The 27,040-nt window shown below is 36.2% G+C and overlaps 1 protein-coding gene across 1 annotated transcript in view; it reads right to left on the bottom strand.

Moving 5' to 3' along the window:
* The window catches only part of LOC121325201 (sorbin and SH3 domain-containing protein 1), a 198,050-nt gene extending 172,918 nt beyond the window's left edge, over positions 1-25,132 (bottom strand). Inside the window, exon 1 of the mRNA XM_041267551.1 lies at positions 25,049-25,132. The gene's annotated coding sequence lies outside the window, so the exon portion shown is untranslated. The remainder of the gene's footprint in view (positions 1-25,048) is intronic.
* Positions 25,133-27,040: the final 1,908 nt, after the last annotated feature.

Raw genomic sequence — 27,040 nt, 5'->3', positions numbered from 1 at the left:
TTCAGAGGCTGGATAAAGAATGAAAGTATATTCAACTTGCCAAAGTTGTAGATGATTCTTCTGAAGGCTTTTGTGAATATGTTTAAGCACTTTTTTACTGTAACCTTTCAGCACTAAGTATCTTTAAAGAACGGAAGCAAGGTTGGGGACAAATGGGGGAACTCAAGCAATTCAACTGTAAAAAAAAAAAATCAGTTTTCACAGTGCTTTAACTTTTTGTAGCTGAACAAGCAAATGGAAAATGTAGGTTTTAAACGCTTCAAATAAAACAAACCTAGAAATTGCGTTGTATTACACTCCACATAACAAAGTTGCAACAAAAAATACATAATATATAAAATCTATATAAAAATCACTATGCAACAAATTTGGCACAGTAAACGAGGCATTCAAGAATTACGTCTTTTTTGTCCCATGAGATTCTGATTCGCTCTAAAGCAGCATAACACATTTTGACCCAGATGGCCTTCCATAGAGATCTGATTTGTTTACTTTTTGCTGTGTAAAACTTTTAAATAGAGGCTCAAGAGCTGCTGTGTTGATCCCGTCTTTTTTAAAAAATTTTAATATATGAACCTCCCATATCACACAGAGCTCTTTTTCATTTGCCATTTTTAAAGTGTCGCGCAACTTCTGGTAAGGTGGTCAATAAGTGCAAGGTATTTTTGTTATTTCTAGTACAAACATCTGATTTTTGTATCCAAATACATATCAAAAGAGATTTAAAAATATTCAGATATTTTTGTCCCAGCACTAATATACACTATACCTGTCTGTGAAACCAGCCTGAGTATTGCTCTCCACACTAAATGAAAACACCGTGGCTTTGGGGAGAGTTTAGAGAAAAGGAGCTAGACTGTTCCCAGGGCTAAAGTGTACTAGAGCTAGTCAATTGATTTAAATTATGGCAGATCTTAATACCTCCACTTTTTAAACTAATATAGGGTCTAAGGTTCTGAAAAATCAATGTCCAACAGTACACAAGTCTTAAGTTTCTATTTTAATGAGCAGTCATTCCGTATTTACAGGATGAGTAAGCCTTGGAATTGTGGTTTGCACTTCCAGAAAAACCTTTCCTGTAGCATTCCTGAGGGGATGCTGTATAGTATTAATGCAACAGAACCTCTTTCTTCATTGAGTTATCACTGGAGTGAGAAACACTGCACTATAACTACTCACATCTACAGATAGCAAGCATTCAAGGTAATATTTAGCTTGGATCTGGACTAGATTTTACAGTCCACATATAAGCAGACACTAGGGGAAAGTTTGTACCATTACATTAAATTGTAATTTAATACAAAACGTGTAGGAAACCACATGACTCTGTGTGACCCTGAACCACTTGACTCTGTGTGTGTGAGAGAGAGAGAAAGTATTGGGTGGCAGGAAGCGAGTTAAATACCTCCCTGCAAAAATACATGGGGACAGGTATATGTAAAGGGTGATCCCGGGTGTTGGGGAGGAATTGTGATAAAGGAAGGGTGCGGTGGACTGTCTGTGGTGGTTGTTTCTGTAGGTTGTAAATAAACGCACATGGGCACTTAAACTGCAGCATTCTGGTCTCCTTGCCGACACTACCGCATCACAAGTACATTTTCTAGTCCTATTTTTACTTTTAACCATATGGCCGTAGGTTTGATGACAGACAGACAGACTACGGGTAAAACAGCCACAGGTACCTGCCCGAGGTATTCAAAATGCAAATGCAGGACCACCTGTAACAGATCAAAAGGGATAGGAGGTAGGAGCACAAGGCAACTGAAGCGCGAGATTAAAATTACCCAAAGGGTACACAGGTATTTTTCCAAGGCATCTATCCGTAACATTAAATGCACATCTTGAAAGAATCTTGCAGTTCAGTAAAAATCAAAGTGTCATCCCGTGTCACCGTTATAAGATCCAGGAATTCCATTTACTGTACCGCACACCGATCCCAGAGTTCCACACACATCTGCAATCACAGTCTTTTAGCTTGGCAGCTGAAACTCTCAAGCAGAGCCCTTGCTGTGATTTATGCTTTGGCCAGAAACCCTGACTATATAAAATCGATCAAACCAGTGCAATAAGGCAGCATCTGTGTGCGGTAATTGGCAAGAGTTGGTCTTTTGCTTGGGCTGCGCCAGATATTGAAGACCAGCTGAGCAGATCAAGGAAAAACACGCAATCACATTTTTGCACCTATGTTATGCATTCAGTTTGCCAATATCAACATTTTACAAGTCAGGGGAAAGTTTTAAACGTCTACCGTTTTCCTTCGACTTTAAGACGCACTTTTTTAACCATGTTTTGCTTCTCAAAAATGGCCTGCGTCTTAAATTTGAGTACAGCAAGGACGTGTGTATTTAAAAATCGCCAATAAAAAAAAGACGAGCCTGCCCAAGTACACAAACAGCAATGTGACTGACTGCCGAGAAAGACAAACCAAAACGTTACTGCCCGATCTCAAATCATCCATGATATATAGGCAGCCATTTTCAAAGAAGAGTCATTAGCTTCCTGACAAAGTCATAGACAGCTTTTACAATTTCGGCGTTTCTAACAGTACCAGCTTGGACAGATTGGATGGGAGGTAATGCTCTGTGATAGCAGATGCCCACAAACTGCCTCGATATGCGTAACTGAGGTTGTATCACTGTAGGTGCATGGTTTTTTTTCCTCAAATTATGGGTGGGAAATTTGGGCTTAGTCTTAAATTTGAGGGCAACCAAAACAACACTGTATTAAGATCTTACATGGATTTTTACACTTTGCTTCAGGCGACTAAATTCTGATGTAAAACTTTGAAAATTGTATTGCTTTCATTGTGTCATTGTTGCATGTTTTAATCTTGAAAATATTTAACAAGAATCACCGATTTGCTGTTTAGTTCAATCCAATCCAATGCACCAAATTCAAAAATCAAGGAATTACACTAAACCAGACATTGGAGAATTAAGTGATGAAACCTGAGAATACTTTACAACAATACAAATATTGTAATGCCAACTGGAAAGGTACACAGGTTTATGGCTAGCCAAATTAACTTTGAGCTCTTTGAAGTTGCATATTCAGCATTGTTCAAACAAATATGTCCATAACACACTTCCCCTGCCACAGCTGTAAATTCCAAATTAGAGCTGTCAGCATGATGACAAGGTTGATGAACATGTCATATCAACATATGCAGACTAATACTCACAGCATTATCAAGTTTCATGACAATTAGATAAGTGAGTATCCAAATATATGCAAAATGTAAGTGTGACATACAGACAGATGAACTGACACCCCCTATATCCCCTGAATCGCACACTCTCCATAACAAAATAATATTAATTCCAAGTTTAATTTCAACTGCATAAGCAGTTCACCAGATATATGGAGAAAACGTACGTATGACCGCCTCCACTATATCCACTTCCCAGGAGATTTCATCCCCAGCGCGGGATAATACATATTTACCATTTTGGAACATAACCAAAAGAGATATCTTAAAATAAAATAAAGATCTAATTTACAGCTATCTGGAAATGGTTTTGAGATATGTATCAATGCAAGTTATTCAATCCAGGTAAGCCACATTTTAAAATCAGTACCTTTACCTGCATTTTATATTCTGGATACTCAAATTTTATGAATACCAGTAATCGGAATATGTATGCAAAATACTACCTTTACATGCACTTTGCATATTCATATGTGATTTCACTCCTAGACCATTTAAAAAAAGGGTTTGTAAAAAACGAGTTCATTATTTAGCTCGCATGTATAATTTCAGCAAACAGAAAAGCTCTCCAATTTCTGTTAGAACTAAAGAGTTCTGAGCATTAAGCAGATGTGTCTCTGCTGCTTTCTTTTAATATTACATTAAATGGGTGGAAAATTCACATCTCCAAGAGCACTAAAAGTTCACAGCACAGCACTCCACCTGTCCAGGGCCCTATGAAGTGCAATCAGAATAACTGCTGCTTATGCATTTCTGACAGTCGTCGGAATATTCTTATGTGCAAGCTGTAGATTTTACCTATATTTAAAATTCTGACATGACAGTGCTTTTGTTATTGATTTTTGTGTTTTTGTTACAGCATGCACTCCTCATAAACCCATTTCATTGATTGGGAATGAATCTACAAATTCCGTTTTCAACATTTAGAAAGCCAATTTTACATGTTTATTTAAAATAAATAACATTTGGAAAACCAAAGGGCATGACCAAAGTCTGCGTTGCAGTTAGTTGCTTTGTGTCCAAGAAAAGAGACCTACTTATGGACAGAAGCAACAGGTGACTGATAGAGGAAGATTGTAATAGGGGTAGTACTTGAATTTACAGGTTACTTCTATCGAGGACAGCCGGCAAAGCTTGATCCCACAAAAGAAGTCACACTCCCAAATTAACTTCTACTTTAGTAATTTTAATTTCCGGTCCTGTTTATGGTGATTGCTCAGGTCACCTTGCAGGAGGTGGGTCTCATACAAAATCAAAAGAATACCAAAATACAGCACAAAAACGTTTCCATTGTTCATAATTAAAAAATAACGTACAGTACGTGCAGCACAATACATTTGTAATTACTTAAGGCTCTTTAAGTAAGCATTGTGTAGCTTCATTTGGTTTACATACAAACTAGTACAAGTTTAAATTGTATGAGCGTTTAGAAAAGACTAAAGGTGTGATTATTCATATTTAAAGACTGTTTTAAGGATTATTTTTTCAGAGCATATCTTATTTATAGCAAGTTTGCAGTTCATGATACCTTTCCTTAACTGTTTCAGTGAGGGTTAGATCTTTTCAAAGCATGGTTTAATCTAAGAGAGTGTTTAAAAACACAATTTAATTTATTAATAGGGCCCTCTGTCCACACCTTAAGTAAATACGAAAAAGCCAGCCTGTTATTGTACACTGAACATTTTGATTCACAGGGTTTTTTATTCTTCAAGATTGCCCCACCCTCCATCAATGATTGTATTCAAAACAATGCAAAAAACACATTGCTAAACAGTTTACATGTTTTATAAAGCCAGTGCTAAGAGAAGACTGTAGTCTGTAAGGGACTGCTGAAAACCCTTTTAGTTTTCAGTCTCCATTTAATTGTTTTTAGCCCCACTGGGCTAGAATGGGCATTAATACAGAGACCAGAGGTCTTAGTTGTAAATTGAGTGGAGACCGAATTAGGACAGGGTGTAGAAGGCATTTTTGTGTAAGTGTATGGAATTGTTTGAAAGTCAGTTATAATTTTCCCATTTTTGTTTCAACGATTCTGAATGGTTTTGAGTCCTGTTGCTCCATTACTGAATTGCAGTCATTTGTATCAGAACCAATCCTTCCTTATCTGAGCCAGAGGAATCCTAGTTGCCAGCTCATTTTTAGGTTCTCCTTGTTCCAACTAGCTCACATGATCGGAGCCAACATGCTTCATAAAATTACAGCACACCAGGTTGGACCATGTGAATCAGGTGCCAGCAACTACGATTCTACAGGTTCAGACAATGCTAGGTGGATTCTGGGGGGGGGGGGGGCAAAAAAAAAAAAAAAACTAATGATACAATTTGACGCCAACAGAACTGTAAAAACCAATTCCTGATTAAAAAAAAAAACATTTTTAAATAAGGGAAGGGGAAAATATACAACAGGTAAATATGGTAATGTAAACATTTTGTGGTAACATTGATCCCTGTGAGCAGTGCTTTATACTGTTGTTTAATTTATTTAACCCCTTGACTGCCTCCAATTTATTTCCTTTAAGGTCTAAAAGCTAATTGAGATCTTGTACACCTACCTTTATTTTTGATTAACACCTGAAGTCACTATAATTGTCAAAGTGATTCACCAGTGTACAGCGTTTCATGAAGTTAATCACAGTCATTGCAGTATCCCCTATCAGTTCAAGCCACGTACTTCCATATGGGCTGGAGGATTCCACGTAAACAAAACAAGGCCGTGCCTCAGTATGAGTGGCTATGGATATAAATAACTTGACAATGCCACCACCAAGTGTATTAAATAAAAGCTAAATTAATTGCGACACATCTCCATTGTTTAAGGCTTTGATCATTAAAGTCGTCTATCAATTAATGTTGGTAGACATGAAACTGTCCCCGTCACTGAGGCAAAATCAATGACTGAACAGGAATTCACACGCTTACAAAATGAACCATTGTAGATATAACACATGTGGTTTTATTTACTATGTAGGGTGGTGGCGTTCTGTACATATGATTTTTAATCCATCTAATTTCCTTAAAGCCATTTTTCACAGATCAGAGAAGTATGTTTACTTTTAGTGGCAGTCAAGTGGTTAATCAAAAAAGTGAATACAAACCCCCCCCCCCCCAAAAAAAAGGGGAATAAAAACCATTATAAACTTTAGAGGGCCCCCTCTATGTCCACCTAACTGTCTTCTGGGCCTCAGACCAGTTGTAATCTTCTTATGCTCAATTATCCATATACAGTCAAAAAGCAGACAGCCATCATTATGTTTCTTGTAATGCTGTTTGACTATTTATGGAGATGGTGATTAAGACCAGCCTTTGTGGTAACTGCAGATTGAAGAGATGAATTATGACTTTATAGGTTTCCATGTATAGTATATAACTGATTCCCCCTGTATTCATATCAATACAAGAACCCCGAGCTCTCAAGACATTCTGTTTTCACAAATACTGCATATGCCAAGAACACATTGTGTACATACCAATAGAATCCTTTTAAGGTATTTTACACCGCTTTGTGAGATTTGTCAGAACTATCGTCAACTGTCTTTAGGTTTAAAAAAAAAAAAAAAAAAAAAAAAAAACTAATCCAGCAGACTAATTTGCCTTTATAAAAGAAACACAGATTAATTGGTATAATCAATATAACAAAGAATTTTAATTCACGTTAATGTATTCCAATGATTCACATTTTATGCTACAGTGATGATTTCCTAGTAAACTGGCTCATTATTTACAAAGTAACTGAACTTTGTTTCCATATTTAGTAATGTATTCTTCTACTGTGCAGTTTACTTCCCACACAACACAATCATTAGTTTAGTACTGCGTGCCAGCAGCCAAATCGTTCTGCACATCAATTACAGAGGCCAGTTAAGCCAAAGTAAAACTTTGATGAAAGCTGAAGCATGGAGATTCTGCAGGTGTTCAAATCTGTAACCCAGCAGAATGCGGGATGTGCAGATTATTACAAGTGGTCTGGCATTATGTTAACAATCCATGCAATCTAATAATAGGGTATATGTAATGTGTAGCTTGTCTCTTATCGTGTATGAGATGTTATCATGCAGTTTGAGTGTCTAGCCCGAAAATGTGAAAATGTGTGAAATTACTTATAATGAGACACCCTACACACACTGTATTAACTCATTATACAATTATAAAAATAAATAAATTAGGAAACTACTATTAAAACAAACAAGTTTTTTTAACCCTAGAATTGTGCTGTGTGATCTATGCACCTGATGACATCTGTATACAAGATGAGATCTTTTATATTAGGCTATATCTCATGTGCTTAACACATGAAACGCTGAGACTTGATTAAAAGTAAGCTAATGGAAAACCCAGTTGTCCACAAAAGAATCAAAATCAGTTATATATTAGAGGAATGCAAACGGATCCAACTCATTTATGTGCTCTCCTCTCGTTTGTAAAGTTTTGGGAAATCTACAGTTTAAAAAGTTCTTTAAGCATATTAAATAGTTCTAAGGTTTTAAAATTCAGTTTTAATTTTCCTTCACTCTGAAAACAAGAAAGCCAATAGCACACGTACCCATCACTGCTGTAAATCTCAAATTAGAGCTATGTAAAAGTGAACATCCATGAACTATAGCCTCCATGTGCACATGGAAGTCAAACTTGCACATAGATGTATATATGCATCAGCACTAGAGCCAAAGAATATCCTTAGAAAGTTTTGTCAGAGTTTTAAGTGCTTCTCTAGATGCAGTGTCCCGTCCCCCGTCCCCATTATGAACAGTTTTATTGTAAGTGAAAGAGTTTTCATGTCTGTATTTTTGTTTTATATTGTTAGCGCATAATCTGATCGACCGGATCACATATCTTTGGATTTCAAAACTGAAATTGAAGTACTGGGATCAAAGCATTTCTACAAAACCGAGATGACTTGTGTAGTTCTAGAAGTGCAGATCCCTGTTGTGTAGTTCTGTGCAATGGAATGTTCTTCAAGAACAACTGCATATGATATATAAGAATATTTATAAAAAGAGGCCCACCAATGTTTGTTCCTAGTACCCGATTGAACTTTGTCATGCCAGGCCTTAAAGGATTCCAGCGATTCCTTCAGCCTATCAGTGTGTCAAATTCCTTTTAAGCCCTGGGATTAATTTGGTTGCTCTTTCACTTTCACCAGGGCCACAATGTTTTGGTAATGTGGTGACCAGAATTGTCACCATATTATCACACCACATCACTTAAAGGTGTTTTAAGTGATCTGAGAAGATAGGAAAATGCTGATCTTGGCTGCGGGCCTACAAGCAAGCTGGTATCCCTAACTCCCTAAACAGAACACTTCAGCCTTACTTCTACAAGGGTGAATAGACAGAGGCACAGAAAAAAAGACCTTTGAGAATGAAATGAAATTTGAGATACAGCTCTAAATGGAGTGGATAATTACAAATATTTAGATTTTAGTGTACCGGAATAGCGTGCATATTTTGCCAACAACAGTAATTATGTGTTATTATGGTAATTTATGAATATCTACATGCTATTGCACTTAGATTTAGAACATGCCAACAGCAAATTGTTTTGTTTCCACAAAGATTTTCAATTAGAACAGAACAGGACACTGTATGCAATTGTTAAACCAAACCCTGTTGTTCACAAATCAGTGAGGTTTTTTGTACTAATTTTACTTGTTGATTGTTATTTTACATGAACGATGACAAAGAACACAATGCACTAAATTAAAATACATAAAAGTTTTGCTTTTGTAGTATGAAGGAGCAAAAAGATGTGCTGACTGAAAAAAGGGGGTGCTCGAGTAGCTGAATAAAATACACCAACCAACACTCAGTACATATTCAGAATACCTCACGTTGATTTTAACCTCCAGTTTCCACGAACAGGGTCCGTCTCCATGGGCTATGAAGAAAGCACCTAAAATTAATAAAGCAAATTACCTCTTTCAAAAGGCAGGGTTTCCAGAAATACAAAAAGAAAACATATTGAAAACGATTTAAATAAAAACTTTTTTTTGGGGGGGGGGGGGCATATACAGTACTCTCGCCTTCTCTTCTGTGTAATTCAATGCTAATTCCTGGGTCTGTTACTGTATATAATACTGTTGTGGAATAAAGTAGTAGTTTCACCACATTCAATTTCACAGGAAGACAGAATTCCTAGTTTACAACTGTCTGTAACAAACTGTTATGTAGAGCCACGGAGTACTGTAAAGAATACATTATCATAAATGAGACTGAGCACGCTATCCCATGCAAATCTGCCACCTGTATTAAATTATTTTTTTTTGGCATGGGGCCCATACATACAGCAAACCCATTAAAAATGTATTTTAAAAGGGTCCCCCGAGTGGCTCATCAAGTTCAAGCACTGCTGCGGGGAGCGCAGGATGAGTCACAGAGCTTGGACGTCGCTAGTTTGAGTCCAGGCTGTGCAGAGGCCGAAGGGGGCGTCACTCAGACACGCCAAGGTGGGGGATGGGAAACCGGCAGGGAGATATTTCCCTCATCGCGCAACAGTCAACCCTACTGGCCTGACACCGAGCATGTTCAGAGTGGATAAGAAGCATGGCTGATCTCGGTCTTAAGGGATCGGTAGCCTGCCCACCTCTGCTCTGGACTGCTTGAAGTAAAAGCGATTGTGACTTTAGGCTTGTGAGATCGGAGGATGCTCACACGCCCTCAGAACGTCTGTGCTGTGTGGGAACTCACTGCGCTGAGGGAAAAAAAAAAAAAAAAAAACATAATTGGACATTCCAAATTGGTGGAAAATAAATAAAAATAACTGGTCATTCTAAATTAAAATGTATTGTACACTAAGATGTATGTTATTGGATGTATGTCGTCAGTTCACAAGACAATGCACAAGTAAGCTTCCAATGTCCACATAACATATCTAAAGTTTGTAAAAAAAAAAAAAAAAAAAAAAAAAAAAAAACACACCCTAGATCTCCTCACTTACCTACATTTTTGAAAACCGTAAATTACTACTTTGAGAATAAGTAGGCTTTTCTGCCGCAGTCGCTTTTCTCTTCTAATAAATTGAAACATTAAAACTTGTATTCTGTGTGGCTGACAGTTTCCTCTAAAACCATCATTAACCATCAGTGTACACTAAATTAAAATAAACTATTATATTTTAGTAGAGCTAGGAATAAGACAATAAATGTTGTAACATAATAAAATCCTAATGAAGTTGACATCAACCATTAAAGTGCTGTTATTCATACTGGTATTTCGGAATTCCTTTTTAAGAAGTATTTAACAAACAAAAAAATAATAATAATAGTTCTCAGGTATTCAACAAATCAATCCATTCATTGGTGTGTGGATTTCAAAACAAGAAAAGCTGTTCTTCACTCAAGTTTACAACTGCGTACCAAACCTAACTTCCACAATGAAGGTTTTAAACGCTAATTGGAAGATCATTTTTTCTCATCTGGAATGGTGACATTGGCGTGCCAAGGCCAGTGACAGTGCCAATGTCAGAGTAATAGAACAAGTAAAAGTAACAGCACACCCTAGTCTAAATATGAATAAAAACAGTGAAGATAGCCTTAATACAAGCTATAGTATGCTGACAAGCACCTTTCCTTAACTTTTCCTCTGTTGCAGTCCTTATTCTGTTTGTTTTTGATGTGTGATGACATAGGCGGCGCGTGAGTCTTTAGTTTGGGGAGGCTATTCCACTCCTTTCCTCCTGCATTTATTGAACCTGACGATATGCAGCAAGACACACACACACACACACACACATATATATATATATATATTAGTAAGATGGCAGGGAGGGAGTTAACATCCTTCCCTGCAGAAAACATGTAAGAATGCAAATTTGGGTGTTAATGGGTTAATTGTTTTATTGTTTAGTAATCCCCTGCACCTGGTGTTAATTGTAAATTAGAGCCAGGTGCAGGGTATTTAAAGAATGCAGCCAGTCTGTTCGGGGCTGCTGAGGGGTAGGAACAGAAAGTGTGCTCTGGTTCTGAGCAGTCAGAGAAGGTACTGTGATAAACTGTGTGATTTTGTGTTGTTAGTGTACCGGTAAACAGTTTAGCTGTCCGGGGTGTTAGTTAGGGGATCCTGACTGTATAGTTAGTGCTCCAGTGGGAGCTAGGTGTTTATTTTGTGTTTTGTTTGTTTCCTTTTGTGTTTATTAAAAATAGCACGCAAGCACTTTAAATGTCTTGGGTCTGTTTGTAAAGGGGCAACGAGCCGTTAGAGTGGCATGGATTTTTCACAATCTAATGTGTATATATATATATATATATATATATATATATATATATATATACATACACACACACACACACACACCCATACACCCCCCTTGAAATATCGCCCCTCTCTATACTGTGGATTTGGATATATCGCGGTCCTGGAGTTGGCTTCCAATTTTTACTGTATATGTATTACCTGACCTTAAAGTTCCAACACTAGATAAAGCAAGAGCATGAACTGTCTTTGACATTAGCAGTATTCAGCTGTGTCAGATACAAGACCAATATGGAAAGTATTCCAGGAATCTACCAGTGCCCTGGACCACACTGGCTGTGGCGAACAATCCCACTCCAAGACTAATCTTTTTTTGTCCCTTCTCAGAATCACTTAAGTGAATACTTGGAATGGAACTTGAATTATACATTCTGCGAGTACCAAGGAACTGTAGGCATCCAGCCTCTTTATATCTAAACAACCCCTTGATGGTTAAATCGCGCATCACAGATGTCTCGGTCATAGACATAGAACCCTCCAGTTTACACAATGGTCAGAAGACATTGCGCAAATTATGAATTACTGTGTAAAATAAGATGCTAAATTAAACACTATATATTATATATATATATATATATATATATATATATATATATATATATATATGCACAAACAGAGTAACAAAGGTGCTCGTCACACAGGCTCAGACCAGTTTGTTTTGCCTTATTAAAAAACGTGACCCAACACACAGACTGGAGTTTTAGTGCTTTTAATGGTACAAAATAAAAAACTACATAAACACCTAGCTCTTCCGTGCACTTACTACATATGTACAGATACCTGACTAATTCGCAGGATGGCTAAGCCGTTTACCTGACATACAAACAAAACACTCAGGTTTACAAACAGGTTCACACGGTACCTTTTTTTTTTTTTTTTTTTTTTTTTTTTTACACAGACTAAGTCGGGTTCTTCACACAGCAGCAACCCTGAGCAGCCTGGCTGCTCTCCTTTTATACTTGGCAGCTGGCTTCAATTTGCAATAATGAGGTCAAATGCCAAAACAATAAACCAATTAAATTAAACAATTAATACAAATTAAACAATTTTAGGCTGGCAGGGAAGCTTTCAACCCTGTCCATGCCACAATACACACATATTTACACTTGCAGGGCCCCTGCCCTGCTACACACACACATATATATATATATAGTATATATATATATATATATATATATATATCTATATATATATATATATATATATATATATATCACACACACACACACAATTACACAGTTGTAGTGAAAAGTTTACATACCCCAATAGAAATTTATAATATCTAGAACTTTAGTAGAAGTTTAGGAGAAATCTTTTGTAGCAAAAGTTTTGCTTTTGTGGACGAGAAAAAAAAAGTTACAAGAAATAGATGTCTACAATTATCTATATATTTCAACAATTTTTTTTGCAACACTCCAAAAATGCTAATTCAAAAGTATTCATACACTTTTATGCTATGATAGTATTGTCTACAAGGTGCTAGAAATTTCAAATGATAATGCAGAACCTAATTCTAGAAAAGTCTAGAAAATGCTGGATTGTAGGTGAACATTCGTGGACAGTATAAAAAGGTTAAGCATAGGATTGTTGTTGTCATTACAAATAAGACAATATGGGAAAAGGTAAACTTATCATATTACCACATTCACCTCATTTACGTCTGAATTGAGGGCAGTTTAATTCTTATAAAAGTTACTATATTTTACTAAAGACCAGTTATACCCAGGTACTGTGGGGCTAGCCTAGTGCTTCTGGCATCAAACAAGCACTGAATCTATTACATGAGCATACACTACGTTGTATAAAACATAGCACTGTCATTATAACATGCAGCCATTTCCAAGAAGGAATTCCAAGACTGTGATAGGATTAAACACAATGACAGCTTACCATATTTGTCTATCCAAGCATTGGGGAATAGTCTATTTTGACTAAGTCATTTTTCTTCTATCACCTTTTTCTCATAAAATAACATCATGATGGAATGCTACAGACAGGGGTGCTGCAGATATTTATCAGTTTGGGGGTAAAGGCTAGGACACAATTGACACTAATGGACAGAAACGTTTTCAATTAGAGCGACAACTGGAAAACATAATTCAGAGAAAACAGGAAGCTCAATATAAGCATCGATAGACATGTATTGCCATTTTCACTCCAACAGTCAGGTAGTTGAAGTTGTAATCATTAATGTGAAATAATGCCCACCGAAGTCTGCGTCACACCTTTTTCTCCCTGGCTCAATGAAATGTGCCACTAATGTATTTCCTTTTTCTTCCAGTCCATGTATAGAATTTTTTATTTATTTATTTTTTTTTTTTTGCCTAATAAGTATACCTTTAACAGGTTTTCTATTTTATATCTCTATGAGCCATTACTGGGGATTATTAGGAATAGAAATGAATGATAATATTCATCAATATATAAGGTGCACATCTAATCTTTAAAAAAAATCACAAGGGCCATTGAGACAATGGATGCATCAGATGAAGAGCCACGTATAACTAAAATGTAGAGTATGATGAATTTGTACTACATTGCTTACATTAATAGTGCAGACACTTCTAAACCCCATTATATGCAGTAAGCATAAAACAGGTCTGCATAGCTTTAATACAGAATACATTTTTTCCATTTACTGACAGACATATATCCTTGGATGGCTAAATAAGGCCTCAAAAGGATAGCAGATTATTTAGAAAACGTATAATGAAATCTGCAGCGTGTTATCGTTGGCACAGAAGGATAAACACGCTGCACTGAAAAGAAGATAGATTTTCTGGCTGTTCACAGCTGGGTCAGTGAAAACAGGTCCATACATGGGAAGAAGCAGCTTTGATCTTGAGGTCCAATCCAGGCTGTTCTCTGGGAAGTCCTCCCCTAATATAAACAGGGTGAGGGGGGAACAGTCGGCAGAGCTGTCCTTCTAACACCATCAGCTCAACGGGAGTGAGATTTATTCACTGCTGATCGTGCTGCTTAGTGCTTTTGTGTTTCTGCATAAAAGGAAATGTATTCGATTTGCCAAGATATCCCCCCCCCCCGCAACACAAATTACATACGAGCTGGCTCTAACAAGAAGAGAAATCCATTTGTATAATTAATGTTGGACCAAAACTGTCTTGACTAAAATGGAATTACCTGAATTGTGTAGCTTTTGGCAAAACTTGGATATTGGGGGCAGCCTATGTTCCTATATCATCTGTGACTGGGTACAGCCCACCCCTGTCTGCATATTTGTATTTGTTGTAGCATTATTATTATTATTATTATTATTATTATTATTATTATTATTATTATTAAAAAATGTATTGTTTTTGTGTAAAAACACGACGTTATATTATTATCGTTTAACAGCCTGGACTTTATCCCATCCAGATTAAATTGGGAGAAAGTGTGGTCAAGAGCAAGTGATTATTGACTACGCATATGAGAAACCCCAGGTCGAATGTGGCAGAGGGATAAACTAGGTAATGAACAGCCAGTTAACCCCTCAGCCACAAACCCTGCAGCTTTGGCTGAACGTGGTTAGTGTGTTCAGAGGAGGAATGAGACGTGAGTGAGAGAGAAACTAAAAAGCTTAATCATTACAATTGCTACTCGTGCTGGGTTTATACCAGCTCGATGCTTGGGTGTTGCGTGTCTGTTTGTATGTTTTGGCCAAGGTGCCGTTTTATTTTGTGTGCAGGGTTTTGTTTTGTAAAACCTTTTGATTTATAATAAACCAGCGGAACAGCGCATTCACTCACATTTATTATTGTTGGACTATTTCCTGGCCCGAAGTCACCACCGGCCAGAATGGTCACATCATCCCATATGCTCTAAGTGTAATACAGATTTTGGTTTGATAACTAATATCAATTAAACCCCCGGGGGAATAACCCCCACACCCCCCTATGACGCTGCTGCTGATTGATATAGCTTTTAGATTTAAATATTGGGGAAACCCCCATCCATTTATCTCCACTATCTCTGCACTATCATACCAAACCCATTTTATCATTTACACCATCAGTTCCCAATTCCAAGCTACATAGCACTGGTCTCAAGACTTGTCAAAATGCTCCATTCAGGTTTAGTCCTGTTTTTCAACTAAATTATTACCAATATTAAAACTACGTGGACACATCTTTCCAACTTAGTTATATGTATTTTCATTGAGCTGATTTATAAGTTAATACTGTATGAACAGTTGTCCTTATAAAAGTTTACCACCAGCATATTGTCATTTTCCCATGTTTATACTATTAATTTATCATAGTTTGTTGTGTTTTACAGTGTTTACCTATGCAATACCAAGCTTTGAGTGTGCTTTGCTATGCTTTTACTATGATAAACATTTTAAGGGTGATCCTGTCTAGTATAGCATGAGTGGCTTTTAATAATTTCTTTAAGTCCTTATTAGTTCTCTTGCCCACTCAAAAACAGTCTAACTTATATTTAAAACCCAATCTGGGCATGATTTATGTATTTAGAAATCGATAAGGTTCTACATTGTGAGGTTTACCTTGTACAACAGACTGAAATTGAGCATAACCTTCATGACTGTGCATTCTGTATTAGTCTAAATCATGAGTCACGGGCTCCACTTGAAAAAGTCCTAATTAAGATAGAACTGTGGGTTTTACTGCATCCATGCATCTATAATTAATCCTGTGCCCTGTGACTTAATGCAGCATTTTATAGTTTCCAAATCCTGAGTTTTTTTTCTTTATGTGTTTTGTCAATACTCATTTACTGCAATCTGTTTCCAGGACATTACATCTTTGTATAATCAGCTCATTATTTCTTGTTACTTCTTGGGGCGGTCTGTTACATTTGTAGATGCAAGTGAATACATTTCCCCAATATCCTTTACACTCAGCTGTTCGAACTAAAGTAATTAGTTCAATTCAAATTCTACTTCCCTGGAGGGCAACTCCAAAATAATTTGCTCAAAACAGAAAATTCATGTCAAGTAAATTCGTATTATAAGAAGTAATTTACAAAAAGCGGCTGCTACATTTGGATAGATGAATAACCCATGAACCCATAAAGGGTCAATTGGGTTGTTGTTTATGAGTGAAATAAACACGGCACTCTATGAACATTTCTGGAGTATCCTGTTAAAAAGTACATTTAAACAAATATTTAACAACCAACATCAAATAATTACTTTCCTGAGATCAAGCTCTGCATCTCCTTAGCAACCTGGCATACTTTGGAATTGTGTGCAACTCGCCTGGTCATTCTGCCATTGGATTTGAAAGCATGAGAGATAACAGATTCCAAAATGAGAAAAATATTCGCTCAAAACCAAATCTGAAAAAAGGTTATTCCAAAGATAGATTTCTCAATGCTGCTTGTTTAACTACAGTTTTCGCTGCCCTTTATTATTTTGTAAATTATGTATTTTAATAAACCACTAACATAAAATAAACAGTTTAACATGTTACTAATCTTGCAACAGTTAAAATGAAGTGTAACCGAATTGTTAATTGTGATACTACAACTCATACAGCTTGTACCACCTAGGAAATTCTAACATCCTGGAAATGATTTCCTTGAAACTCTAAATGGAAAAAGTACAGCAGAATCTTTCAGGGTGCAGCACTACTCAAAAGACCACATGATGCTGTGATTAAACAGATACAGGATTTTCACAGTTTCATTTTTTTTTTTTTTTTAGTTTTGACATCTCTGCTTAATACATCAATTCTCACTTGAACCAATTCAGCAGTTCAACATCCTGTAAGCAAGTTACAAAACGAGGAAAACAAAACAAGGGTGTTGTCTTTGTAGAATTTGTGAATTTAGGGCAAGTAACAAGCAGACAGGGCAGTTGAGCAAGTTTTAATGTTTTTCCTCCCAAGTTACAGTAAATAGAAAATGGCTTCTCCTGTTGGAAAAATGGAACCTGTACATCATTCTAACAAAACCTGTGTTTAGGCATTTGATAACCACACAGCATTACATTAGTATTACAACAGAAAGTGATTCTATACAGAGATACATAGATCTCAACTGGATGTCAGAAACTTGTAGCAGCCGTCTAGTCCTATCACTTACTGTACAATCAAGCACATAACAAATGATAGTATAAATGATTTCTCAAATGTGATTTATACGTCTATACGAGTTATGTTAACTGTTTTCTGAAGCAGGCCGTTGAAAAAACATCTTCAGATCAGCACTGCAGTTCCCTTCTACATCTAACTTAACCTGCTTCCCATGGAACCAGAAAGAGGCAGCTATTCAATTGATCTTAGAGCAATGGGTCTAAATATCACCTTCATTTAAATTATTCAAATACTGTTATTAATCTTTATGGCTTTTTCCATATTTTCACAGACAGAAATAAAGTATAGCAACTAACCTGCAGTGCTGAATGACTGATTTTCAAATCTTGGGTACTTTATTAATTATTTATTATCCTCCATTAAACTATTCCTTGTCATTTTTATATGCTATACTTTTCTGTTGATCTACATCATAGTTTTTTTTTTTTACCTCTAATTCTGAATTGATAGCTGGGACAGGTGATGTTACTAACTACTACTATTTTTTTTTCAGGTTACATGCTGCTACAATTAATATATTCATGGCAGGACAGCAATATGTAGCAGCTCCTTGCATTTGTTTCTAATGGTGTCCTACACACCAGATGCTCCCATCCCAGCCTGAATACTTCCTGTACCCTGTTTATTCAGTTTGGATAAATCACATTAATTATATCCTTTACTTAACCAGATCCTTTCCACTCAATCCTGATAATCTGTTATTTACCCTGAACTCGAAATGCCATGTAATAAAGCAAGAAACGTAACAAACATGATGAATTACATTTAACAATGACAGCTGGTATCTTTTTTGCCCTCATTAAATGTAATAGTATTGTTATTTAGGTCTTAAACTCCATTCTGTGTTCATTCAACCAGCCACTTCCAGGCATTTTGCTTGCCATCTGCTGTGAAATGAATCCCTGCTTGCAAATGGTCTTGCTTTTCTTTTCCTCTTATCGCAAACTTAGTACTCAGCAGGTGGGAAACCTTGCAGGAAGAAAGGATGCGCTACTCAACAATCGATACTGTATATCAAGCCATTTAAATACTCAATGCAAGTGATCCCACTTCCTTTTAGTTTGAAGTTTATTTTTTGTAAATGTAGCCAATTAAAGTAACATTTGGCATTGTGTAGCTACTGTATGCACAATCGATTTAAAATAAGTTCTAACAAGTATAACAAACTTGGGAAAAAAAGGAGATAGCTTTTTGCTATTTCCTTTTTTTTCAGGACATAACATTGTCAGGCTCTGGGGTAAGTCCAGGCACAGTGTGGTGATCGGTTTCTCAGGGGCTGAGGAAATAGAAGGAGGGAATAGGAGCACATGCAGATATAACCTCCTATACTGCTTCTGCAAACACTAAGACTAACCAGCACAAAGAGCTGAGTAGTGTCTACTAGCACATGAATGTTTTCAGTTACAATAGGAGACTTTCCTGAAGAGTCTACATTTTGTTTGCTTCTTCTCCATGCATAATTCATATAACTATATAGAACAGGGGTCTCCCACCCTGGACCTGGAGAGCCCCTATCCAGCAGGTTTTATCAGTGGCTAAAGATCTGGAACACCTGTTAATCTTGACTAATTAAGCCAATAATTGGTTCAAGTAACTGAGATTGGTTGAAACAAAACCCAGCAGCCATTGTAGCTCTCCAGGACCAGGGTTGGAGACCTCTGATGTAGAATAATATGCACATTATTATTTCTGGCGTATTTGAAGGTTTTTGTGAAGTGTCTTTTTTCATAACAAGTATATCAGTAACATACATCCACCGCCATAGCTGTCAATTCAAGGTTAGAGCCATGAAAAAGTTGATGAAAATGACATTTATCAAGAGCGTGTACAGAATAGTCTATCATAAGAAATGACAAAGAAAAGCTTAATCACTATTTGATAAGCGGTTCCCCAGATTCATTCAGAAACGTGTGAAATACGGACACAGACATGCATGTATAGCCTCACAATATAATATTAAATAATGTTATTACCCAGTTTCATGACAATAGGATAAGCGGTTCTCCAGATTTGTAGAAAAGCGTGAAGTGTGACATCACGTACGGACGTACAATCGCCTTCACAATATCCCCCTCACTTAGTATGTCCTTCCCTGCAGAGGATACTCAAGTTTTCTCAGTGCATACATTATTACTGCCAATATTTTCCTTGTTTGTGATTATATTTACCAGTTTACTTGTGAGCAGCCTATACATACACTAGATGTATAAATTAATTCTGCAGATTTGTTCTAGTACCCCGGTTTGACACATTATTGTCATATGTATATAAATCTAGGCTGTCGCTCAGTTACACATCGGAGACTATTTCACTGGTACTGTTTTGTATTTAAGGTTTTTAAAGGCTTGGTACCCTCATATTTGAGTGATCCGGTAGAAAGTACTAGCATTGGTTATAGTTTACGCTCTCAGGACTCTTAATCTGGCTGTTACAACGGGAGAATTATATTTTGCTTAGCAACTCTCAAAGACGTGGAATTGTTTCCATTATAGTATAAAGATGGAATATGATATGTTTTCTTTCTCTGGTTATAAAGAGTGCATTTTGAAATTGCTTAGAACCTCCTGTCAATGCTTCTCCTTCAGTCTACCTTAACAAAAAGACATGTCCTATTTATTCTGTTCTTTGATCTCTGCGTGCTGCCGATTAAGTTTGAACCACACATGCTTCATTGTGTTGCTTGTACTTGTCTTATTGTTTTCCAGGACCCCCTTGTAAATGAGGCATCAGTCTCAATGGGGCAATCTCCTGGTTAAATAAACAAATAAAAAGTTAAATAAAATAAAGATCACCTGCCCAATATTAAATTAGAAAATGGCTGCTGACTGCACCCCTAGTAGAAAAAGGTTCATAATACAGAACATGACTGTTAACTGATCTATGCCTCTCCTGTGGAGTTATGCAGTACACTGTTTGCTGCATCGAGTGCTGTGTCTTGTAATTGAAATAGAACATACTTTGCAGTCAAGCAGCAAAAAGTTGATATTGATTAAAAAAAAAAAAAAAAAAAAAGCAAAGGCACAAAAATGGAAATTATGTACGTGTTCACCGTAGATCTTTCATCTTCACAAGAGTGCAACCCAAACTATTCCTCAGAGAGACCAAGCAGCTCACATCAATGTTTCATAAACCCAAGAGGTATGAGGCAAGCTTCAAGACTTCAAATACCTGAATGAAACGCTTTGAATGATTAAAAAAGCTCAAATAAAAACTGTACAGTGTGTTTTGCACTATGCACCGTACAAGAAAAAAAAAAAAGGTTTGCATTTCATTTCTCTCTCACATGCAGGCACTTATTTTATAGTTGCCAAGTAACATGATACCAAACAAAAGGTGTAAAATATTTAACAGATGACACAAATAATTGATCAGCTGCTGCAGAGTTTGTGTCTGCACACTTCAGCAAGGCCATTTACTTCTTAAATTAGCTCTAATATCTGTGCATCTACTTGTGCTATTAATTCAGATTTGTGGCCTCCAAGATGACTAGCAGCTGTGTCTACTCATTTATTGTCTAATGAATTAGATTCTAACCCTGCTACTGTATGCTGCCGAGACATTTTCTTAATTTGTCAAGAAAAGTCAATGCATAATTAACTATCTAATTTTTCAATTTGCCTCTTTCTGTTACCAATGTGCTCTGTGGGACTCTGTTTAAGTCTCTGTGGTCATTTTAATGAAGATAGGTAGATAACATTGCTTTCATGGTGTTAATTAATTCTTATAAAGGAAGGAAATCCTTAGGAGACAGGGCAACGCTATCCATCCCTTAGATATGTTTGGTGTGCATATGAAAAGTGTTACAGACGCCCCTGTAATGTTTACAGGAAACACATTACTTTACCTTTGCTGCGCCTCGTGTTGTCCATATCGCAGAAATAGATCAAAATATTCCGATATTTTCTTTTATTCACACACAGGTAAATAAAACTAGAGAATTACTTTTTTTTTCAACTTTCATGCTCTTCTCACATCGCAGCATATCCAGGTCAAGCTCCCTCTGGATTGAAGTTAGTGTTAGTGTTGGGACAGAAAACCAGTACTGTTGCAGAAGGGTGTGTGATCTGGCTATGCTGCGACAGAAGACTTTTTCTCCTGGCGAACGCTCACGAGTAAATCTTGATCACCCAGTTGATTTATGACCTGCGATGTGTGATAAAAAAATGTTAAGAGTCTGCAATATATTTAAAAATATAACACTATGAAAAGGAAGAACACAGGACACAACAAAGGTAATGTAATGCATTTCTTGTAAACTTTGCAGTGTGCTCTGTAACACAGTTCATTCTGGAGAACAGAGTGTGCTTCAGTGTAAAATTACTAAACGTGTTTCACAAGATATAATATCAAAGTGATCACTCTTTCCTATCCCACTAATTATTGAGGAACGACCAATCGAATGTTAAATTGTCGCATGTAAAACATTTTATAACAGTGACTGTTTTCCCGCAAACGTTTTATGTTACAATATCACTTTTTAACCATTTAAACATAGCTGCCAATGACCCAGCACCCTATGGACAGTATTAAGCCAGGTGTTTCTCAACCCCTTGCACTATCAGTTACTCTTAACTATAATGGCATCACAATATTATACTTGATATGTGGTACTGCAATAGCTGAAGAAAGTCTCCGCTGCAGACCTTGTTTTCAGATAGGCTTGCACTTTCACTGTCATTTCATCGTGACAGTGAAATTGTCCCCACATCTTTAGGGTCTTCTTTCCTATCACTAATCAGCCCTTTGCTTTCCCAAATGACAAGACTCTGCTGAAGTGCAATGACCAAGGAAATCAAACCGAGAACCCAAATGTAGTACCAGATAGCACCGGTTTACAATGAGAATACGTTTTGACATATGATCATCATCATAGGAGCCTGTGTGGTTCGCTGTAACCAGGAGGTCCCTGGTTCAAATACCAGTTCACTCACTGACTCACTGTGTGACCTTGAGCAGGTCATTTAACCTCCTTGTGCTTAGTCTTTCAGTCGAGACGTTGTAGTAAATGACTCTGCAGCTGATGCATAGTTCACACACCCTAGTCTCTGTAAGACGCCTTGGATAAAGACATATGTGAAATACATAATAATAATAATAATAATAATAATAATAATAATAATAATAATATGTAGTCAATGGACATGCAAAACAGGTTGTGTTTTCTTATTTTTTTATTAGGTAAAATAATTTAGGTATTCCTTCTACTGGAAGGATAACTTCACTTACTCAATTACTGTGCAGGTTAAATGGTTATGATTAGAAACAGAGAGAATTGTTTGCGTTTTATTTTTACTTCTTGTTTTGTTTTTTTTTACCTAGCATGTACAGCCCTCTAAGCAATCTGAAAGTCAGTGCATTAACAGGTACAAGACATCTGGAAAGAATGTGACCAACCTAAAACTACAATGTTTAATGCTAACCTTAAAATAAAGCAAACACAAACCACACAGTGCATTTCTTTACCAAAAAAGGATCCGCCTAAAGCTTTCTAAACATTCTGCAAGGCTTTCATACTGCTGTATTGACAAAAATTTAAGTTTACAATGCTGCACAATTACAAAGCCGCTTACTGTTGGTTACCCAATGGGAATACCCAAAGTTTATACTAATTACCCATCATATTTTTTTCAGTCGTTTTAAAATCATGTAACTTTGTTTAGAATTTAAATTGATATCATAATTTAAGCCACAGCTAATCCTAATTCTCATAATATTAGTTATTTTCAAAATTGCTATTAACTTCACTAAATGTATATTGGAAATCTAAGAACTTTCATCCACCAATCAGGAAGCTCCACTACAGGGCAATACCCACACAGTAAACCACTAGTGAACACTCAGACAGAATGTCTGACTTTAAAAAAGGAAAACATCGAAAAGGTAAATAAAATAAATAAATAAATAGATAAATAAATAAATAAAACAAATATCGGTGAAAGAGATTTAAAATAACAATACAAAAGCACTGTATAAAAGTTTCTTATTGCAATAAAACCCTGATTAAAGGGCACTACCTTGGTATTGTAGTTGTCAGCTACTGTACTTAATAGAAATCTTATCACAGTTAACCCTAAAGATCCACGCTTTGCTGGTAGTTCTACAAGTCAGTGAATTTAAAAGACATGCGAAAGCCTTGTCTTCATAAATTATTAATTAATGCAAGTTGTTTACTTAAAAATAAAACAAAAAGACACTGTTCAATCACGTAGACCAGTGCATATAATATACTGAGGAGATTTACAATCTGTCTAGAGAACCATTTATCCAATTGTGATTAAAATTGCTGAGGGCATTTTAGCACAAGCTATTGAGATGAAGATACTGCAGTATACTGTACTGCACATTTCATATTCAAATTCAATCTGAAGAAAACAAATGCATTGTATACATTGTACTTTGGGTGAGTCATTTTCATCCATACCAGCAACTGAGTATTACAAAAAAAGTTTAACTCTCAAGTAAAGAATTTGTGAACAATAGATGACTTTCCTATGTTTACACTATTGATATGCTATGTTTTTCCACTGCTTCTAAATGACTTCATCATACTTAACCAATGCACTACACTTCAGTATTCTCCACAGACCACAGCCTAATGCAGTAACCCTTTAGATTAGGAAAAATATGTTAAATTAGGAAAAAAAATATTACAATCTTCAAAAAAGAACTAATAGCTACAAAGGAATATAAATAGCTTTCACCAATATAATAGTCGTAATATTAAATAAGAACTTTCATTCTGCATCTCGTGTGCAACCCGAAATATTTTTCTAAATGAAAACATGTACTGGGTGCTACAGTGATTTGGACTTCAAAGACTTAAACAAGAGATGAACCCAATGTTCTGAGCGAAAAGAAAAGAAAAAGCTAATATAATAAACTACAGCAAAGGTAAAGGGTTAACTAAACGTGTAAGATATGCATTGCTGCTGTATTTCTGTGCACCATGTCAAGTCAGCATGTCCTCTTTAACTTTGTTTATTAGTTCACAAACAGACGTGAGTTGTGATGATTTACCCTGCAGCACCCGGTGGTTGCTGACTTAGTAATTGCATTATTTGCAACTGCTGATGAATGAAGTGCTGCGTTCAACCCCCGCTTTTTTCTCTTCGCTTCACCTGCCCTGTTTTGATGAGCCTTTGCTGCACAATACGCAAATTGACTGAACCACCGAGCTGTAGTCAATTACAATTATCTTTCGAAATACTTATCTTTAAATTATTAGTAGTATTATTTTTTTTTTATTATTTTTACAAAGTAGCTCAATCTTTTGATGCTTGAGCATAATAATTACTACCAGCAAAATTGTATTTTTAACATAATAATATTAACACCGACCCCCAAAAGCAGTCGATTATTTATGAACGACTTATTTAAGTAAAACATGCTTCTTTTTTATTTCAGATAAACAAACATCAGCAAAAAAAGAATACTATTTAAAGTCTGTCTGTATACAAATAGAAACAAATGCATTAAGCCAGGTCTAAACAAAACCAAACGAACACTGAATAATTCAAGACTGCGCGGTGATCTTACCTTGACAATCATACCACGGTCTGTTTCCCTCTCAAATGGCACTAGATCTACAACACGCTTTGCTTTAGCTGCTGTATGTGCTACTGTGACAGCAAGCGCTGCCCACTCCATGACAGCAGTTACCCACCAATCCTGCTGGTTTTCCTCCCTCCTCATTAGAATAGAATTCATTCCGAATCATCCAGTGTGTTGTAGCCTAACGGGGCGGGCTGAATACGATGCCGTTTTACCAATGAGACAATACGAGTACTATTTAAAGGGCTCAGTGCTCACACCTGCAGTTCTACGAGAAAGCGATACCGCTTTTGGTAATCTTCATTCTCACCTGACCGTTTCAGTACTGAAAAGTTGTCTTAGTGGTGGCGGCATTATTACAAAATACACTGCAAAATAAATAGCAATACAGAATTGTTATATACAAAAATGCTTTAATTAAATATTAAAGGTAATTTTTCAATAATAATAATAATAAAAAGAAACACGCAACCCAAAATGCCCACATGAATCTGTCTACACTTTTGATGTGGGTGTAAAGCTTAGCCATGATTATTTACCTAATGACGGTTCATGGTGTGTATAAATGTAAGTAGTTGTTTTGCCCTATAGCTAATCCCATGCAGGTTTCGAGCTGCAAAACCAAAAAAATATAGAGGCCTATTGTAACGTGAGTAATTGTAGCACATTGTCATCACGTGGTACTCGTGTATTGTTTGTTACATTGGAATTTTTCACAATTACATATACATTGTATCACGTCAGATGTTGCTGATTGAATGCATCTGTACGCGGTACCTTTTAAAAAAAAAATGGATGTGCATTTTGGAGACATTTTAATTAGCTGTTTTTCAGCAATAATTACTTTAAGTTTCAATGAGAAGCGATTACAAATGTAAAACAACTATACAGCTCCAGTACTGATGAATTGTTGTTTTTTCATATGGTCATGATCACTGTACACATATTCGTGTCTTTATTATAAATGGTTTGTTTTTCTGACATAGTTTGCCAGGTCTGGCAACTCATTTTAATAAACAAATCTAAAACACAAAAGCTGAAGTTCAAATGTAAATATCACAACAAAAGGCAGACCATTACTTAGGTGCTGCCTTTCTCCCATAGTTTTTAAACCTGAATATGTACTGTTTTTAAGGTTATAAAAAAAAAAAAAAAAAAAAAAACGTTGTTTCTGCTCCGGGCATGAGGACATAAATGTCTCTTCATTTTCTTTCAGTTCAGTTCCATAATAAACTCTGTGGAGAAAAAAAATTTACTACCTCAACTTTAGCTGTCTGGAATCTGAAAGCTAGACTAAGTCTGCCAAGCACTTTATCTAATTCACCCTCAAGCTTTGAGGCTCAACCTAGAAAAGGATTGAGATGGATTTTCTGTAAGCCTTTCCAACAGACCTGTATTAGCTTATGGGGGAAAAAACAAGAGGAAAACTTGAAGCTGAAATCATGACATATTAGCTTTAAAGAAATATTTCAGTGGCTATCTTCTGAAGATGTCATTCTTCAGCCCATGGGTACCACTTACCTGTGTGATAAAAACAAATCATGAATACATGTATTAATTCTTTGCAAAATCCAAACTATCTACTTTGGGAATACAGTGATGCTCCATTGGCGTTGCAATGGTTCTATACTTAAACAATGTCAGATACAGTAATATGAGCTATTTGTAAAATAGTACCACATTTTCATGTTTGACATATAAGTGGTATCACACAGCAAATTCAAATATGGACTGCTGAGAATCAACTGCATCTTTTGATTTTGAACCATGCTGTGTCTGTATGGTTAACATCACATGATTTAAAAAAATCATACCTGAGGCACCTCTCAGAAGTTTGTAAAGATTAAAAAACAAATATAGCTGGATTTTTTACTTTTGATATTATATAAGAAAATAAGGCACTGTAATAGATTAATAGGACTGAGAGCATCTGTGTATGGATTATATTGGCACTCTGCCCATTCACTTCTATCTGTG

Source organism: Polyodon spathula, chromosome 13 (assembly GCF_017654505.1).
Source record: "Polyodon spathula isolate WHYD16114869_AA chromosome 13, ASM1765450v1, whole genome shotgun sequence".
Lineage (NCBI taxonomy): Eukaryota > Metazoa > Chordata > Actinopteri > Acipenseriformes > Polyodontidae > Polyodon > Polyodon spathula.
The sequence above is the reverse complement of the archived record's forward strand: the minus strand, read 5'-3'. Positions and strand labels throughout refer to the sequence as shown.